The following is a 20,878-nucleotide window of genomic DNA, read 5'->3' on the forward strand; positions in this document are numbered from 1 at the left end:
GCTATGATCCGAATATTTGTTTTTACTGTGGCCAGACTGGACACTGGAAGAAGGACTGTCCACAGCTGAAAAGTGATGAAATTTAGGAGGAAAGTTAGAAGAACAATCAACTATCAACCAAAGACAGATGACGTGATGAGCGGGCAACCAAAGAAATTGGGCAAAAGGCTGACTGAGGGTGGGAGGCAGGTTCTGGACGTCACGCGGCAGCGGAGCCTCCACTAATGGGTGATAGCACAAACACACTCACACATTTTTCCTGCTCTGTGTAGTGAAGAAACGCTTGCCGACTGTGATTCACGTAATAAAGTTTTGCATGCTATTTCCGTCCTAGAGCAAAGATATTTCTCTCAGAATATGGGAACTTATGTTCATCAGTAGTGACGTCAGGGGAGTTTTATTGTCCTCCAAAGTTAAGTGGAAACCACGTTTACTGTATGTCTGCCTCAGGCCAGGTTGTGAAGGAGAAAATGACAATGCCCATTGCGTGTTGTCACTCCCGATGAGCTCTCCTTCAAACACTCATTTTTGTTATCAGAGTTGTGTCCCATTAACCTGATGGGCTGTGATCTCATGTGTAAATTAGGCATTATTTTAAGTTCTACACCAGAGGGTGTTAAGGTTATGTTACAGCCTGACAAAGTTTTCACAGCAGTGCAGTTTGATTCATCGGCACTTACATATGCTTATGAGTGGAAACTTCCCAGCTCTCCTTTTTCACAACAACTAGTGGAAGAAGCAAAAGTGTTAGTTTCACCCCTTTCTGATTTCATGCAACCTACTGATTTGCACTGCACATCACACATTTCTTTGGGGCCTGACAATGACTATGAGAAGAAGTGAAAAAATATGTGCGCCTACTTTATTGGCTGTGTCGCTCACTCCAGAGCACTTCGATTTTTTTAATGTTTGTGGTACTCGCCCTCACATTTCCTTGGCCAAACGTACACACTGGCAGTGACAAGGTGTGGGAGAGTTTGTTGCTACATGTCAGAAATAAATGGAGTGGACTGTTTCACCTGCTGATCCAAATTTGATGTTTTCTGAACGATTGTCAGCATAGAAAAAAACATTTTTGAGTACAATGCATTGTCAAAGAACTGTGGACTTAATTCCTACCACAGAATCACATTTTGAAGCATGTTTTTTATCTGAAACAGATTTGTCTTCGATACCCATGTTGGCTGAAGTGCCCAATGATCTTTGGGCTAAGAGCAAATATGATGTGGGGTTGATAAAAGGCTGTGAACCAGTAATTGTCACCCCTAAATCAGACTTTTGTCCATGTAAAAAACAATACCCTTTTAAGCCTGAAGCAATTAAAGGGATTAAACCTGTTTTTCAATCTTTTCAGAAAACAGGCGTTATTGTTCCTTTTGAAAATTCACCTGTGCTTACTCCATTGTTTCCTGTTAAAAAGATTAAAGATGCTGGCCAGCCAGATGAATGGCGTTTTGTACAGGACCTCCAAGCGGTGAATGCTGCAGTTCAGCCACATGCTCCTACTGTGCCCAACCCACACACTATTTTGTCTCAAATTCCATCAGATGCACAGTTTTTCTCACCCTGATAGCCCATTTTGGTTTGCTTTTTAGTTTGAAGGGAGATCTTGGACTTTTACCCGGTTATGCCAGGGGTACTGTGAAAGTCCCACTATTTACAATGCTGCCCTCAAAGCTAGTCTGGATTAACTTCAATCAACCACAGGCTCTGCTCTTTTGCAGTATGTGGATGACATCCTTTTATGTGGTCCATCTAAACAACAGTGTGAAAAAGACAGTGAATCTGTTGAAACATCTTCCTTCTTATGGCCATAAAGCCAGCCTTTCTAATTTACAGTTTGTACAGGACGAAGTCACCTTTTTGGGTCATGTGATTTCTAAGGATGGGCGCTCACTTTCTCCTAAACATGTTGCTGCAGTTCAGATCATTCCTAAACCGGTTACTAAAAAACAGCTTATGTCATTCTTAGGTATAACATCTTACTGCAGGAACTTTATTCCTAACTACTCTTTTCTCGAAGCTCTCTTAGGTGCTCTTATCCATGGTAAAGGCAGCTGCAGTTCTGACATGCAGCTCCAGTCAGCTGATCGTGTTCCATGGACTCCTGAGGCTGAATCAGCCTTTAGTCAGCTTAAGCTGGCTCTTCAAACAGCACCAACACTTGGCATTCCAGATCCTCATAAACCTTTCATACAGGCAGTTGATGAGAAGCATGGTTGTATGACATCTGTTCTTATGCAGGAACATGGGGCAGGCAAAGGCCAGTGGCTCATTTCTCAGCAAAACTGGACTCTGTGGCTGCAGGCCTGCCTGGTTGTCTTCGTGCTGTTGCAGCTGCAGAGAAAGCTGTCCTGGCCTCCCAAGATATTGTGGGCTACGCTAATTTGACTGTTTTGGTTCCTCATGCTGTTGCCATTATTCTTCTCGAGCAGAAAACTTCACATCTTTCAACTGCTTGTTGGCTCAGATACACCTCTGTGCTCCGTGATATGCCAAATGTCACTGTTAAACATTGTACTGTTCTGAATCCTGCTACTTTGCTTCCGACTCCTGAGGATGGGGAGCCTCATGACTGTGAAGCTGTTTTGGAACAAGTTTGTACACCCCGACCTGATCTTTTAGAGACTCCTCTTCCAAACTCTGACATGATTCTTTTTGTAGATGGATCAGCTTTGCGTGATCCAGCCACAGGTACTAACTGTGTTTGGTTTGCAGTATGTTCTTCACATGACACTTTGTTGTCTGGTTCTCTTCCTAAACATTTCTCTGCTCAAACTACTGAGCTTATTGCACTTACTGAAGCTTGTAAGTTGGCAGCTGGTAAGTCTGTCACTATTTACACAGATTCCAGATATGCTTTTGGTGTTGTTCATGACTTTGGTGCGCTGTGGAAACACAGGCATTTCCTTAAATCAGATGGTAAAACTATTCTGAACTCCAAGCAGGTTTCTGATCTTCTTGATGCGATCCTTTTGCCTACAGCAATCTCGGTCTGTAAGTGTACGGCTCACACTAACTCAGACGATCCTGTTGCTTGTGGCAATGCCAGAGCTGATGCTGCAGCTAAGCAAGCAGCTAATTTTTTTCCTGTTTTCGCTTCCCTCTCTTTGCAGGCAGAAGACTCCCTCACAGATCTCCATGCTTTGCAAACTTTTGCCTCTGCAGATGAAATTTGGTCCTCTGGACGCATTTGGTCCTCTGTGGGTGCAACTCATATGGATGGTGTTTGGATGGGACCTGATGGTAAACCCTGTCTACCTAAACATTTTTTTCCTCATTTTTCAAAATTGACACATGGGTTGAACCATGTGTCAAAAGGGGGGATGCTGAATGCACTCACTGCTCAGTGGTTCACAAAAGGGTTCAGTTCATATGCGCAAAAATACTGTCAGTCATGTATGGTTTGTGCCACACATAATGTAGGAAAGGCATTACACACATCGCAAGTTGCACACCCTCCACCAGAGAAACCTTTTGAACATTTGATGATGGATTTTGTTGAACTCACACCAGCTGAAGGAAAGAAATATGCACTAGTAATAGTGGACGTGTTTAGTAAATGGGTTGAAGTTTTCCCTGCAAAACATGCAAACAGTAATGCAGTGACTAAAGCACTGCTAAACAGAAATCATTCCTAGATGGGGCATTCCAGAGAAGATCAGCAGTGATAATGGCACACATTTTGTAAACACTGCATTGACTGAGGTTGGTAAATTCCTGGGAATAAGCTTGCGCACACATTGTGCTTATCATCCACAGAGTGGAGGTGCTGTGGAAAGAGAAAATGGTACATTAAAGTCCAAGTTAGCCAAATGTTGTGAAGAAACAGGTCTGCCATGGACAAAAGCATTACCTATTGTGCTTACCTACATGAGAATGAGAATCAGAGCTCAAGTGAATCTCAGCCCATTTGAAATTTTATTTGGCAGACCTCCTAACCTGGGATTGGGACCTGTAACCAGACCCCTCCCTTCCACAACTGTTTGTGATGATGCTATGTTGTCTTACTGTCGAAACCTTTCCACTGTTCTATCTCAAGTTTCACAGGCAGTAAAAGCAGCCCTTCCAGCCACAGAAAACACACCACTCCAACCAGATGACAGGTGGTGAAGGAACTTCGCAGGAAACATTGGAAGTCCAAACGTTGGCAAGGCCCGTTCCAGGTGCTACTGGTCACTCACACAGCTGTTAAAGTTGCAGAGAGAGCAACCTGGATTCATGCCAGTCACTGTAAGAAGGTACCAGAACCAGTAGATGACTTCCACCCTGACATACATCAGCCTAACCAACACGCCCGGAAGGACAAAGATAAGAGTCAGCAGTAAAAGCTGTACTCCACCGGTGTGTTAAGTGCTAGTAACCTCTGACACCGAAGATTGAAACATCCTTACTGAGACCAGCGATGAAGATGATCATACACATGCTGTGAACCATGGAAGAAACTGTTTGTTGTTTGTATTTTCTTATTTGTAACCAGCATGTGCACATTGTATCTTGATTTCACAGGAAGCAATAATACAGGGCTGCTGTATTTCCCCACGACCCGAGTGACCACCAGACGCCCGAAGCCACAGAGCCCCCCCCAGCACACACCCAACCGCCCAGAGCGACGGGACAGCAACCCACCACCACCACTATGTGATCAAGCTAATCAGAAGGGACCAGAGAGAATTAAATTCAGCCAATTGATGTTTTGAGGAAGCAGACATTGTTTCCATGCTAATATAATCTAAAAGAAAATTTCTAAACTGGTTAATACACAGATTGTTCTTCGCTTTCCAGTTCATGAGAATAGTTTTCTTTGCTATACATAACACTGTGAGGATCATGTGTGCTAAGCTAAATTCCACATTGATGTTGTCTAAGTCACCCAGTATGCACAGTGTGGGGCATGCAGGAATGCTACACTTTAGTCATGTTGATAGGTCCGCACAGACTTCAAGCCAGAACCTCTGGACAGGCGCACAAAACCACAAAGCGTGTGCATAATCATCAGGTGTGTTATCTGTGCAATGTGAGCAGATGTTTGAGTGTGTTAGACCCATCCTGAACATCCTTTGTCCTGTATAGTGTGTTCTATGAAGAATTTTGTATTGTATGAGCTGTAAATTAGGATTTCGAGTCATTCTGAAGGTGTTCAAACATATATGTGGCCAGAAGCTATGACTAGAACTGATGGATAAATCTGCCTCCCATTTTGAGGACGGTAGAGACATTGTGTCATCTATCTTAGACAATAATTTATATATTTTTGATAGTAGTTTTGGGGTGCAGATGCTTAGAAATTCTACTACCCTAATCGGGAGTTGTAAGTCTGGTTGGTGGAGGATATATTTCTTTGTTATTATAGACTTAAGTTGTTGATATTCTAGGAATTTATTGCTGCCTATCTCATGTTGTGATATGAGCTCATCAAATGAAATAAAATGTCCATTTTGGATTATATGTTCCAGATGTTTGATTCCTTTGATCTTCCACAGAGTAAAGTTTAGCATTTTTTTGTTTTGCAGGATGTCAGGATTGTTCCAGATGGGTGTAAGCTTACACGGGACAAGTGAAGACTTTGTTATTTTAAGAAATTCCCACCAGGCTGTCAGAGAGGTGCTGATGTTAATGCTTTTGAAACATTTGTGATTTTTTACGTTTTGACTAATAAGTGGCAGGTCAGAGATTTCCAGATTATCACACAATGCTTGTTCTATATTTATCCATGTTCATCTATTGGGCTAGGTTTAAACCATTTTGATATATACCGTAACCTATTGGCTAAGGAATAGTGCTGAAAATTAGGTAAATCTAATCCACCACTGTCCTTGGTCTTCTGTAGGGTTTTTAAACTAATACGTGGTGGTTTGTTTTTCCACAGAAATTTGGAGATGCATGAATCTAGTGACTTAAACCAAGTAGCAGGTTGGTTTTATGGGGATCATTGAGAACAAATAGTTAACTTTTGGTAGTATCATCATTTTAATGGTTGTAACTCTCCCCATAAGTGATATAGGTAAGGACTTCCAACGAGAGAGATTGTCCTCTACTGTCTTTAATACTTGCACATAAATTAGCTTTGTTAGCTCTGAGAGCCTGGAGGAAATGTTTATGCCTAAATATCTAATATTTCCTGACTGTAAAGTGATCGCAGGTATATTCTGGACCCTACAGTTAATGGGCAGAACTGTGGTCTTAGACCAATTGATAGAGTAGTCAGAAAGTGCTGAGAATTTATTTATGAGTGTGATCGTGAGTGAGAGACGTCTGTGAGTTCTGAAGGAAAAGTAATACATCATCAGCATAAAGACTTATTTTATGCTCAATATTTTGGGGTTGGATGTCTTTAATATTTCTATCTTGTCTGATAGCAGCTGCTAAAGGTTTGATGAAAATAGCAAAAAGTGAGGGAGAAAGTGAGCAACCCTGTCTTGTACTTCTCTGCAGACTGAAGCTTGGAGAAGTTTGATCATTTGTCCTGACACTTGCATTTGGGGAGTCAGTTATTTTCTTGTGAGGAGATAAGAGGCTTTAATAATAATATCTTGCAAGAGAGAACAACACAGTACAGAATACAGAGTTGCTCTGACCACTGAAGCAAAAACACACAGTTATATTGCCCGCTCATCACGTCATCTGTTTTTGGGTATAATTGATTGTTCTTCTAACTTTCCTCCCCAACCATCAGTTGAGGTTACCCAGACACACTCGTAAATACCAGCCTAACCCTGTCCCCCCTAAAGTGCAGCTATCTCATTATAACAAGCCCACCATTGTAAAGAGGAATTTAAGAAAACAGGGCAGGGTGGTACCTTGCAGCTCGGTCATTTGCAGGTTATACACAGTAACACTCAATACAATGCATATAAGAATTATTTTCCATTACATTCCTCCCTTTTGATTATAATAATACCATTATATTAATCAACCCAAAAGAAACAAGGAAAATAATAACTTTATCTGTAAAACATCAGCCTGCATTTGCACACAACGTGAGTTTAAAATGCAGGCATCATAGTAATAAAGGGTCCAATGATAAACAATCAAAACATGAACAATTAAACATGATTATCTTCATCCCTCTCTAAGTCAGCGTCACTAGAGGAAAGATTTTGAAAGCAAGAAAGTTATTTGAGTCATTTGGTCTTTTTCACACTGTTGTTTAGATGGACTACATAAAAGGATGTCATCCACATACTGCAAAAGAGCAGAACCTGTGGTTGATTGAAGTTAATCCAGACTAGCTTTGAGGGCAGCATTGTAAATAGTGGGACTTTCACAGTACCCCTGGCATAACCGGGTAAAAGTCCAAGATCTCCCTTCAAACTAAAAAGCAAACCAAAATGGGCTATCAGGGTGCACTGGCGACAAGTCAACCACTGAGAAAAACTGTGCATCTGATGTAATTTGAGACAAAATAGTGTGTGGGTTGGGCACAGTAGGAGCATGTGGCTGAACTGCAGCATTCACCGCTTGGAGGTCCTGTACAAAACGCCATTCATCTGGCTGGCCAGCATCTTTAATCTTTTTAACAGGAAACAATGGAGTAAGCACAGGTGAATTTTCAAAAGGAACAATAACGTCTGTTTTCTGAAAAGATTGAAAAACAGGTTTAATCCCTTTAATTGCTTCAGGCTTAAAAGGGTATTGTTTTTTACATGGACAAAAGTCTGATTTAGGGGTGACAATTACTGGTTCACAGCCTTTTATCAACCCCACATCATATTTGCTCTTAGCCCAAAGATCATTGGGCACTTCAGCCAACATGGGTATCGAAGACAAATCTGTTTCAGATAAAAAACATGCTTCAAAATGTGATTCTGTGGTAGGAATTAAGTCCACAGTTCTTTGACAATGCATTGTACTCAAAAATGTTTTTTTCTATGCTGACAATCGTTCAGAAAACATCAAATTTGGATCAGCAGGTGAAACAGTCCACTCCATTTATTTCTGACATGTCGCAACAAACTCTCCCACACCTTGTCACTGCCAGTGTGTACGTTTGGCCAAGGAAATGTGAGGGCGAGTACCACAAACATTAAAAAAATCGAAGTGCTCTGGAGTGAGCGACACAGCCAATAAAGTAGGCGCACATATTTTTTCACTTCTTCTCATAGTCATTGTCAGGCCCCAAAGAAATGTGTGATGTGCAGTGCAAATCAGTAGGTTGCATGAAATCAGAAAGGGGTGAAACTAACGCTTTTGCTTCTTCCACTAGTTGTTGTGAAAAAGGAGAGCTGGGAAGTTTCCACTCATAAGCATATGTAAGTGCCGATGAATCAAACTGCACTGCTGTGAAAACTTTGTCAGGCTGTAACATAACCTTAACACCCTCTGGTGTAGAAGTTAAAATAATGCCTAATTTACACATGAGATCACAGCCCATCAGGTTAATGGGACACAACTCTGATAACAAAAATGAGTGTTTGAAGGAGAGCTCATCGGGAGTGACAACACGCAATGGGAATTGTCATTTTCTCCTTCACAACCTGGCCTGATGCAGACATACAGTAAACGTGGTTTCCACTTAACTTTGGAGGACAATCAAACTCCCCTGACGTCACTACTGATGAACATAAGTTCCCATATTCTGAGAGAAATATCTTTGCTCTAGGACGGAAATAGCATGCAAAACTTTACTACGTGAATCACAGTCGGCAAGCGTTGCTTCACTACACAGAGCAGGAAAAATGTGTGAGTGTGTTTGTGCTATCACCCATTAGTGGAGGCTCCGCTGCCGCGTGACGTCCAGAACCTGCCTCCCACCCTCAGTCAGCCTTTTGCCCAATTTCATCACTTTTTAGCTGTGGACAGTCCTTCTTCCAGTGTCCAGTCTGGCCACAGTAAAAACAAATATTCGGATCATAGCTCTGGCGTGGCCCATTTCGACCTCCTCTCCCACACGTCCACGTCTTCGACTTCGGCCTCGTCCTCTGTTTACACCAACTGCGTAATACATGGTCATGGTTGCCAAATGCAGCTCCTTTTCACACTTGTCCCTTTTGGTTGTCTTACGCGTCTCAACTTGGTTCTGAGCATGGCGAGCATATCGGCGAACGTCAGCCAAACGAGGACCCTCACACCATCCCACGTAAATGTTCTTTACTTCAGTGGCGACATCTATATAATATTGTCTGGGTCCCGTTAAAACATGTATTTTTCCCATCTAATTCCTTGTTTGCTTTAAAACAAGTATTCCCCATTTTCTATCCCTTCAGTAGCCAACCAGTTTGTATGGAGTACACTGGAGCAACTTGACTGATCAGTAAAACACTGCTTTTGTTGTCACCGCAAGGCTTCCCCCGTCGGTTGTTTCACTGAGACACTACTGAGTAACTATAACTCAACACAGTTTATACACATAACATTCATATACATACTAACAAACAAACAAACAATAATTTATCGCAATTTTCTCATCTCTGTTTGAACGTACACCCAGGTAAATATTCCTGTAGTCTTCTCAGACCGACTATGGACCCATTCATTGTTTAACTTCACTGTTTTGCAAATCCTAATTGAATATTACACATTGACATTGAACTTTACTGGATAAGCAGGTCTTCATTGCATTCAGCAGCCTATATGTGAGCATCTATGTGTAAGCTGTTCTTCTTTGCATTTATCAGCAGCAAGCAATTCTTCACTGCACATGCATATGTAAATAGTAAAACAATTCCAATGTGTTAGCGAAACCTTCTATATCACAGTGGTTTCTAAGATCTATTTTAAGTTCTTTGCCATCAGTGAGATGACATAGTTTACAAAGTGTGTCAAATTATCACTGAAGATCTTTTCAGGAATTTCAAATCTAGAAATGAGTTATTTTACGCGTGATTTTGCTACTGAGAGTGCATCTGCTTGTGCACATGGAAATATTTCAGACCATTTGGTAAAAACCTCTGTTGTCACTGAGCAGAATCGTTTCCCTTAACATTAATTTAGTTCAATGAAATCTACACAATAATGAAATAATGAAATCCAAACAAATATGTTGAAAAAGATACACTGGCTTAGGGAATTATCTTCGTTTTGGTCTTAGATTGCCCTGTGGAATGTATTTTGCACATATTTGACCTGCTAGACAAAACTTTATTCATTTATTTATTCTAAAAAAAAAAATTCAATAATTAGTAAAACCATATGCTGTAAAAACCTTGTTCATTATTGCTTCCATCCCTCCTGTTGAGACATGACATGGTCCGTGGCTCAATACTGCAGCATATTTAAACAAATTCTTTGGCAGTATGGTTTTCCTTCCGGTCATTCATACGAGTCTATTGTAGATGGCAATTGAATAACATCTAATAATGCTAAAATATTTGTAGTTTATACATTTAGCTGTGGATGTCAACATACCTGTTTTTCCAATGCTGTGTTAACACATGTACAGTTGAGAAGGCATACTGACTGTCAGTGTAAACGTTAACAACCTTTTTGTTATTTAATTTACAAGCTTCAGTTAAAGCTACCAATTCGACTGCTTGAACAGAGTAATTTTTTGGTAGTGGTTGTTTTAAGAAAACTTCAGTTTCTGTTACTACTGCAAATCCTGTAGCATTTGTGCCATCAGGGTTTTTTGCTTGACCTGTTGAATAAATATAGTTATTTCTGCATTTTCATAACGTATATCAGTTAAGTCTGGCCTGGGTAAAACACTGATGGTTATTTCTGACATGCAATCATGAGGCTTTCCATCTGTGGGGTAGGTAGCAGTGTGGATGGATTAAGTGTAGCACATCTCTCGACAACAAGGTGTGGCTGTGAAAGAAGAACTGTTATGTAGGAGAGATGTCTGGTAAAGATATTTTGTTAAGTAACCATATCACAGCCACTGCATGAGGTACCTTAAGTGTTAATGGGTGAAATAACACCATTATTGTTGATGCCTGCACTGCCAATGGCTTCTGGCCATTGATTCAAAAGTACGATCTCGTCCCTGTTTCCCCCTTTCAGTGGACACTGGCCCCTAATTACCGCAATTCAGCAGGGGGTCTTTCATTAGGAGTACTGGACTCCCCCGTGCACGGTTTCAGCTCCGACCCTGGAAAGCGGAAAAAACGTTGAGATCTGGTTTGAGGACCCAATTGTTGAGAAAAGTCTCTCAATGAGACTCAGAGTTGCTGGAGTCAGTTAATGCAAATGTTTAATCTTGCAGCAAGTTCAAGAATGTGTGTGTGTATGGGTGTATGTGTGCGAACGTGTGTGAGTTTGTGTGTGTGAGAGTTTAAAGAACCTGTTATCCACAGGCAGGTCTTAACTAGTATGGCACAGGTCCAGCCTGTCTCATCTTTTTTGGAAGGTCCAGCGCTCGGCCGTAACCCTTCTGTCTGTTTGGACTCTCACATACATTCGGTTAATCATAGAAAAACGAGAACAAAACTTTTTAGCCCCTTAAATTCATAAAACAGACATGGTGCAGTTATTTCCATTCTAGAAAATAAGAGTAATCACCACCATTCCTATAAATTCTGGATATTCTAACAATCTGAATCTTTTTTAAATGTTCGATGAAGCCCTTTGCTGTTCTGTTTAGAGACTCAGCTGATCATAAACCAAGTTTTGCTCTTGAACCAAGCTTCTAAACTCTTCACCTTTTTCATTTCTCAGTTAGTATTCACTTTAAAACTGATTAAAAGAAAAATTAAATGAATGCCTATCAACAAATGTGGGATCTAAACTCTAGTGCTTTCTCTAAAATAATTTCCTTTCTCAATTCAGAAATGTGTGTGTGTAAGTCACAACACCCGTGACACCAAAACGGCTTTCTTTTCTCTCTTTTCTCTACACTCTGCACTGTGAGCACACACACCAAATCAGAAAGGCTTTTTTCTCTCTTTTCTACATTATGGACTGTGGGGACACAAAACCGCTCTCTCTCTTTTTTTTTTTGATTGTGTGCCAGGGCGTTGTCTCACGTATTAGATTATGCTTAAGATACGAATGGGTTTATCAGTCACATCAGAATCCATACATACTGATCCTCCCGTAATAAAATGGTCGGATCTTATCAAACACACTTTGTTTCTTGTGACAAGTCAGCGAAACAGCGTATACACGTCAAGACACTGAATCAAGTTTGCCACAAGAACTCATAAGTTTGGCAGTATTGCTCTGCCGTCAGCAATCATACACCCATTTTATTTTCATGAGACATGTGCAGGCACCTGTTCATCTACTGTTCTATCACTATGAATTAGTTTATCTATTATCAATAAGGATACTTCTACAACTACTATCAAAGTATGTCCGGACTTCTTATGTTGTCAGTTGCTATATATGAATAAGTGGGTTGCTACTGAAAAGCATTAAGCATGTCACACAGCCCAAACATATAACATTTCAGGACACACCACACAGTTAACAACCACAGTGAAGCGTGTCAAAGCCCAAACATGTAACATTCAACAGGACACTTACACAACACATTCAAATCAAACAGTCAGACAACATACAAGAACATATACCCCAGCCGGCATTGCTCCCTGCCTATTTTCCTACAACTCACTATGTGTGCGCACACCTTTATTCACAAACTCTTCAACTTATACTCTTTTACCGAAGCTGCTACAGCTCGATTGGCCAAATACCCTTAGATCCTATTTCGGTGAATTTGACATCTGCCTTGTATGTAACAGATTAGCGGTTTAGCAGTTTTAATTTAGTTTGAGTGAAGGAATTCATTTTATAGCAAAATCCGAAATCGTGAAGAACTCATGAAAGTAAGCTTATTCTCGGATTCCTGAAACTTTAGATTTGCTCTTTCTTTTACTGCAAAGTACAACGTTGAGCAGCACTAATGAGTTGTTTCTATTTTTGGCAGGCTTTACCTTTGCGGATGAAGCCCTTTCTGTCTGTGCAAAAGAAATCTTGTTACTGTGCAGAGTGACTTCTCTGAGTAGAGTCGCCTTACTTGTTGCGACTGTGCCGATGTTCGAAGCTGGAGTGCAAAGTTGTTGCTTGAATGGTGCTCGCTGGAGCGTGTGGTAGTGTAAAGTTATACCATTTAAAAGGGCTGAAGAGTGCTCAGTGCAGCGGGTGGGCGGAGGTGCAAAGTGACACTATGGCCATAAAAAGAACACCGCTACAAGTGCGCATTGTGCCAGGAAGGGCCCTCGGACGTGAACCAGTGGACAGTTATCGCTTCTCGGCCTTTTGGCTAAGATCAAGTGTAGTATCTGTTCTTATCAGTTTAATGTCTGATATGTCCTCTATGCGAGACTACATATTAAATGGATTTGTATCGATAGGAGTTGAAAAAGGAGCTTGCTCCGTTCACTCCAAGCATCGACCCGGTACTGCAGTGCCGCTGGGAACGGTGCGCTCTCCTCTGCTCTTGTGAAAAAGCAAACAGCGGTGCAGGATGGAAGTTTCAGGGAGCCTAAGATGAAACTTTCTTTTAATCTGCTGATAAAAGAGAGTGAATGCGAAGCAGACTTTAACACGGTTCTGGGAGCGAGCCGAGTGCGGGCTAACTGGGAGAATTGCTTGAAAGAAACGCGACACCGAATGAGCAGTCAGATCAAAGCCTCAACACGGTGTTCCCGTGTTGTTTGTGGCTGCCTTGTCTTTTGCACAGAGTAAAAGACAAGGCAGCCATCGAATATGGCCCGATTGTTCCTACTTGGTCAGCCGAGGAGCAAGGGGGGGGAGCAAGCGTCTCAACCAAGCAAAGCTCACCATGGGGAAGGTGGCTATGCCAACTAGCCTGATGCCCTGCTCCCGCAGTGATGGATAATCATACACTGGTTTCTCTTCATAATGTACAAGTCTTTCGCCTTTTACTAAAGACTTCCGTGTAGAGCAGCACTAATGAATTGTTTCTATTTTTGGCAGGCTTTACCTTTGCGGGTGAAGCCCTTTCTGTCTGTGCAAAAGAAATCTTGTTACTGTGCAGAGTGACTTCTCTGAGTAGAGTCGCCTCACTTGTTGCGACTGTGCCGATGTTGCTTGAATGGTGCTCGCTGGAGCGTGCGGTAGTGTAAAGTTATACCATTTAAAAGGGTTGAAGAGTGCTCAGTGCAGCGGGTGGGCGGAGGTGCAAAGTGACACTATGGCCATAAAACGAACACCGCTACAAGTGCGCATTGTGCCAGGAAGGGCCCTCGGACGTGAACCAGTGGACAGTTATCGCTTCTCGGCATTTTGGCTAAGATCAAGTGTAGTATCTGTACTTATCAGTTTAATATGTTATATGTCTATGCAAGGACTACATATTAAATGGATTTTTATCAATAGGAGTTGAAAAAGGAGCTTGCTCCGTTCACTCCAAGCATCGACCCGGTACTGCAGTGCCGCTGGGAACGGTGTGCTCTCATCTGCTCTTGTGAAAAAGCAAACAGCGGTGCAGGATGGAAGTTTCTTTAATCTGCTGAGAAAAGAGAGTGAATGCGAAGCAGACTTTAACACGGCTCTGGGAGTGTGCCGAGTGCGGGCTAACCAGGAGAATTGCTTGAAAGAAACGCGACACCGAATGAGTGGTCAGAACAAAGCCTCAATACGGTGTTCCTGTGGTGTTTTTATAAAATGCGGTGTAAAAAAAGGTGTGAATGCCCCATAGAAAACTAAAAGGTGGAGCGGAAGTGTTCGGCTGCAAGAAGGTGTGAATGTCCGACTATATTTGGTGAAAAGCAGGTGAAGCAAGGTCTGAATGCCCAACCTTACATCATCAAAAGCGAGATCAGAGGTTTTTGGCTGCAAGAAGGCCATAGTTTGCCAAAAGCGTGTAAGGTGCGAATGATCGGCTAAATATCAACAAAAGTGGGGGCGGAGGTCTTCGGATGCAAGTGGGTGTGAATATCCCACCATACAAGTATGGTGGAGAGGAAGCTGTGAATGGCCGACCATAGTTTGCAAAAAGCGGGTGAGAAAAGGTGCGAATGTCCAACCATACATGATCAAAACAGGGAGCGGAGGTGTTTGGCTGCAAGAAGGTGTGAATGTCCACCCATAATTAATGAAAAGCGGGCAACAAGTAGGTTCGAATGCCCAACCATACATCATCAAAAGCAGGAGTGGATGTGTTCGGCTACAAGAAGGTTTGAATGTCCGAGCATAGTTTGTAAAAAGCGGGTAAGAAAAGGTTCGAATGCCCGAACATACACCATCAAAAGAGGGAGCGGAGGTGTTCCGCTGTAAGACGGTGTGAATGTCCGACCATAGTTGGTAAAAAGTGGGTATGAAAAGGTTCGAATGCCCAAATTCGGCCGGAAAAAAACTGTGTTCGGCTGCAAAAAGGTGTGAATGTTCGACTAAATTTTGTAAAAAGCGGGTAAGACAAGGTGCGAATGCCTGACAATCTATGATCAAAAGCGGGAGCGGAGGTGTTCAGCTGCAAGAAGGTCTAAATGTCCATTTTTAATTAATAGAAAACATGAAAGAAAATTTTCGAAAATCAATCCGCACATGATCATAAGTGGGAGAGGAGGTGTTCAGCTGCAAGAAGGTGTGAATGTCCTACCATAATTGCTGAAAAATGTGTTAGAAACGGTAAGAATGCCGGAATATACATCATCAAAAGCTAGAGAGGTGGTGTTCGGCTGCAAGTAGGTGTGAATGTCTGACTAAAGTTCAAATATATTAACAAAAGCGGGAGGAGAGGTCTTCGGATGAGTGGTTGAGAATTTCCAACCATAATCTATAAAATGCGGTGAAAAAAAAGGTGTGATAGATACCTAAAAGGTGGAGCGGAAGTGTTCGGCTGCAAGAAGGTGTGAATGTTATATATATAGTTGGTGAAAGGCAGGAAAAGCAAGGTCTGAATGCCCAATCTTACATCATCAAAAGCGAGATCAGAGGTGTTTGGCGGCAAGAAAACGGGTAAGGTGTGAATGATCGACTAAATATCAACAAAAGTGGGGGCGGAGGTCTTCGGATGCAAGTGGGTGTGAATATCCCACCATACAAGAATGGTGGAGAGGAAGCTGTGAATGGCCGACCATAGTTTGCAAAAAGCGGGTGAGAAAAGGTGCGAATGTCCAACCATACATGATCAAAACAGGGAGCGGAGGTGTTTGGCTGCGACAAGGTGTGAATGTCCACCCATAATTAATGAAAAGCGGGCAATAAGTAGGTTCGAATGCCCAACCATACATCAACAAAAGCAGGAGTGGATGTGTTTGGCTACAAGAAGGTTTGAATGTCCGAGCATAGTTTGTAAAAAGCGGGTAAGAAAAGGTGCGAATGCCCGACAAAGTATGATCAAAAGAGGGAGTGGAGGTTTTCGGCTACAAGAAGGTTTGAATGTACGACCATAGTTTGTAAAAAGCGGGTAAGAAAAGGTGCGAATGCCCGAACATACACCATCAAAAGAGGGAGCGGAGGTGTTCCGCTGAAAGACGGTGTGAATGTCCGACCATAGTTGGTAAAAAGCGGGTATGAAAAGGTTCGAATGCCCGAATATATACCATCAAAAGCGGAAGCGGAGGTGTTCGGCTGTAAGAAGTTGTGAACGTCCGACCAAAGTTTGTAAAAAGCAGTTAAGAAAAGGTTCGAATATCCAACCAAACATAATAAAAAGTGGGAGTAGAGCTGTTCGACTGCAAGTAGGTGTGAATGTCCAGCCATAATTCCTGAAAAATGGGTAAGAAAAGGTGCGAATGCCCAACCATACATCATCAAAAGAAGAAGTGGATGTGTTCTGCTACAAGAAGGTTTGAATGTCCGACCATAGTTTGTAAAAAGTGGGTAAGAAAAAGTTCGAATGCCCGAACATACACCATCAAAAGAGGGAGCGGAGGTGTTCCGCTGTAAGACGGTGTGAATGTCCGACCATAATTGGTAAAAAGCGGGTAAGAAAAGGTTAAAATACCCGACTGTACACAATCAATAGCGGGAGCGGAGTTGTTCAGCTACAAGAAGGTGTGAAAGTCCGACCATGGTTTGTAAAACGCGGGTAAGACAAGGTGCGAATGCCCGACAATGTATGATCAAAAGAGGGAGCGGAGGTGTTCGGCTGCAAGGTCTGAATTTCCAACCATAATTTGTAAACACCGTTGAAGAAAAGCCTCGAAAGCCCGACTATACACCATCAAAAGCGGGAGCAGAGGTGTTCAGCTGCACACAATCAGGTTTTTGCAAATTATGATCTGACATTCACACATGCTTTTGATGATGTATGGTTGGGCATTCGCACCTTTTTTTACCCATTTTTCAGGAATTATGGGTGTACATTCACACCTTCTTGCAGCTGAACACCTCCTCTCCCACTTATGATCATGTGCGGTTGGATATTCGAAAATTTTCTTTCATGTTTTCTAGCAATTATTGATGGACATTCAGAGCTTCTTGCAGCTGAACCCCTCTGCTCCCGCTTTTGATGGTGTATAGTCGGGCATTCGAGCCTTTTCTTCCCCGGTTTTTACAAATTATGGTTGGACATTCAGACCTTCTTTTAGCCGAAAACCTCCGCTCCCTCTTTTGATCATACATTGTCGGGCATTCGCACCTTTTCTTACCCGCTATTTACAAAAAATGGTCGGCCATTCACACCTTCTTGTAGCCGAACACATTCGCTCCCGCTATTGATTGTGTACAGTCGGGTATTTTAACCAACTACGGTCGGACATTCACACCTTCTTATGGCGGAACACCTCCGCTCCCTCTTTTGATGGTGTATGTTCGGGCATTCGAACCTTTTCTTACCCGCTTTTTACAAACTATGCTCGGACATTCAAACCTTCTTGTAGCCTAACACATCCAGTCCTGCTTTTGATGATGTATGGTTGGGCATTCGCACCTTTTTTTTTACCCATTTTTGAGGAATTATGGGTGGACATTCACACCTTCTTGCAGCTGAACACCACCTCTCCCACTTATGATCATGTGCGGTTGGATATTCGAAATTTTTTTTTCATGTTTTCTAGCAATTATTGATGGACATTCAGACCTTCTTGCAGCTGAACACCTCCGCTCCCGCTTTTGATGGTGTATAGTTGGGCTTCCGAGCCTTTTCTTACCCGGTTTTTACAAATTATGGTTGGACATTTAGACCTTCTTGCAGCCGAAAACCTCCGTTCCCTCTTTTGATCATACATTGTCGGGCATTCGCACCTTTTCTTACCCGCTTTTTACCAATTATGGTCGGATATTCACACCTTCTTACAGCGGAAAACCTCCGCTCCCTTTTTTGATCATTTATGGTCTGGCAAAACTACCTTTTCGTACCCGTTTTTGAGTAATTATGGCTGGACATTCACAGCTTCTTGCAGCCGAACACCTCTTCTTCCGCTTTTGATGATAAATGGTCCGGCATTCTTACCTTTTCTAACACATTTTTCAGCAATTATTGTCGGTCATTCACACCTTTCTCATCAGCTTTTTGCAAATTATGATCTGACATTCACACCTACTTGCAGCCGAACACCTCGGCTTCCGCTTTTGATGGTGTATATTTTGGCATTCGAACCTTTTCTTACCCGCTTTTTACCAACTATGGTCGGACATTCACACCTTCTTACAGCGGAACACCTCCGCTCCCTCTTTTGATGGTGTATGTTCTGGCATTCGAACCTTTTCTTACCCACTTTTTACAAACTATGCTCGGACATTCACACCTTCTTGTAGCGAAACACCTCCGCTCCCTCTTTTGATTGTGTATGTACAGGTATTCGAACCTTTTCTTACCTGCCTTTTACAAACTATGCTCGGACATTCAAACGTTCTTGTGGCCGAACACATCCACTTCTGCTTTTGATGATGTATAGTTGGGCATTCACACCTTTTCTTACCCATTTTTCAGTAATTATTGGTGGACTTTCACACCTTGTAGCTGAACAACTCCGCTTCCGCTATTGATTGTGTACAGTCGGGTTTTTTAACCTTTTCTTACCCGCTTTTTACCAACTATGGTCGGACATTCGCAGCATCTTACAGCGGAACACCTCCGCTCCCTCTTTTGATGGTGTATGTTCGGGCATTCGAACTTTTTCTTACCAACTTTTTACAAACTATGGTCGGACATTCAAACCTTCTTGTAGCAGAACACATCCACTTCTTCTTTTGATGATGTATGGTTGGGCATTCGCACCTTTTCTTACCCATTTTTCAGGAATTATGGGTGGACATTCACACCTACTTGCAGTCGAACAGCTCTGCTCCCACTTTTGATTATGTTTGGTTGGATATTCGAACCTTTTCTTAACTGCTTTTTACAAACTTTGGTCGGACGTTCACAAGTTCTTACAGCCGAACACCTCCGCTTCCGCTTTTGATGGTATATATTCGGGCATTCGAACCTTTTCTTACCCGCTTTTTACCAACTATGTTCGGACATTCACACCGTCTTTCAGCGGAACACCTCCGCTCCCTCTTTTGATGGTGTATGTTCAGGCATTCGCACCTTTTCTTACCCGCTTTTTACAAACTATGCTCGGACATTCAAACCTTCTTGTAGCCAAACACATCCACTCCTGCTTTTGTTGATGTATGGTTGGGCATTCGAACCTACTTGTTGCCCGCTTTTCATTAATTATGGGTGGATATTCACACCTTGTCGCAGCCAAACACCTCCGCTCCCTGTTTTGATCATGTATGGTTGGACATTCGCACCTTTTCTCACCCGCTTTTTGCAAACTATGGTCGGCCATTCACAGCTTCCTCTCCACCATACTTGTATGGTGGGATATTCACACCCACTTGCATCCGAAGACCTCCGCCCCCACTTTTGTTGATATTTAGTCGGTCATTCACACCTTACCCGTTTTCTTGCCGCCAAACACCTCTGATCTCGCTTTTGATTATGTAAGATTGGGCATTCAGACCTTGCTTTTCCTGCTTTTCACCAACTATATATATAACATTCACACCTTCTTGCAGCCGAACACTTCCGCTCCACCTTTTAGGTATCTATCACACCTTTTTTTTTCACCGCATTTTATAGATTATGGTTGGAAATTCTCGACCACTCATCCGAAGACCTCTCCTCCCGCTTTTGTTAATATATTTGAACTTTAGTCAGACATTCACACCTACTTGCAGCCGAACACCACCTCTTTAGCTTTTGATGATGTATGGTCCGGCATTCTTACCGTTTCTAACACATTTTTCAGCAATTATGGTAGGACATTCACACCTTCTTGCAGCTGAACACCTCCTCTCCCACTTATGATCATGTGCGGATTGATTTTCGAAAATTTTCTTTCATGTTTTCTATTAATTAAAAATGGACATTTAGACCTTCTTGCAGCTGAACACCTCCGCTCCCGCTTTTGATCATACATTGTCAGGCATTCGCACCTTGTCTTACCCGCTTTTTACAAAATTTAGTCGAACATTCACACCTTTTTGCAGCCGAACACAGTTTTTTGCAGCCGAATTTGGGCATTCGAACCTTTTCATACCCACTTTTTACCAACTATGGTCGGACATTCACACCGTCTTACAGCGGAACACCTCCGCTCCCTCTTTTGATGGTGTATGTTCGGGCATTCGAACCTTTTCTTACCCGCTTTTTACAAACTATGCTCGGACATTCAAACCTTCTTGTAGCCGAACACATCCACTCCTGCTTTTGATGATGTATGGTTGGGCATTCGAACCTACTTGTTGCCCGCTTTTCATTAATTATGGGTGGACATTCACACCTTCTTGCAGCGAAACACCTCCGCTCCCTCTTTTGATTGTGTATGTACAGGCATTCGAACCTTTTCTTACCTGCCTTTTACAAACTATGCTCGGACATTCAAACGTTCTTGTGGCCGAACACATCCACTTCTGCTTTTGATGATGTATAGTTGGGCATTCACACCTTTTCTTACCCATTTTTCAGTAATTATTGGTGGACTTTCACACCTTCTTGTAGCCGAACAACTCCGCTTCCGCTATTGATTGTGTACAGTCGGGTTTTTTAACCTTTTCTTACCCGCTTTTTACCAACTATGGTCGGACATTC

General features: G+C 42.3%; 3 non-coding genes across 3 annotated transcripts; all 3 read left to right on the top strand.

The window, feature by feature from the left end:
- The first annotated feature begins 13,127 nt into the window (after positions 1-13,127).
- On the top strand, positions 13,128-13,317 carry LOC140283274 (U2 spliceosomal RNA). The gene has a single exon (XR_011909985.1). It is a non-coding gene; the product is annotated as a U2 spliceosomal RNA (small nuclear RNA).
- Positions 13,318-13,728: 411 nt separating this feature from the next.
- LOC140283531 (U5 spliceosomal RNA) lies at positions 13,729-13,842 on the top strand. Its single transcript, XR_011910128.1, has one exon. It is a non-coding gene; the product is annotated as a U5 spliceosomal RNA (small nuclear RNA).
- A 275-nt stretch (positions 13,843-14,117) lies between these two features.
- LOC140283369 (U2 spliceosomal RNA) lies at positions 14,118-14,305 on the top strand. The gene has a single exon (XR_011910071.1). It is a non-coding gene; the product is annotated as a U2 spliceosomal RNA (small nuclear RNA).
- Positions 14,306-20,878: the final 6,573 nt, after the last annotated feature.

The sequence above is a fragment of the Leuresthes tenuis genome, unplaced genomic scaffold (assembly GCF_036924035.1).
Source record: "Leuresthes tenuis unplaced genomic scaffold, fLeuTen1.0.hap1 SCAF_23, whole genome shotgun sequence".
Classification (NCBI taxonomy): Eukaryota; Metazoa; Chordata; class Actinopteri; order Atheriniformes; family Atherinopsidae; genus Leuresthes; species Leuresthes tenuis.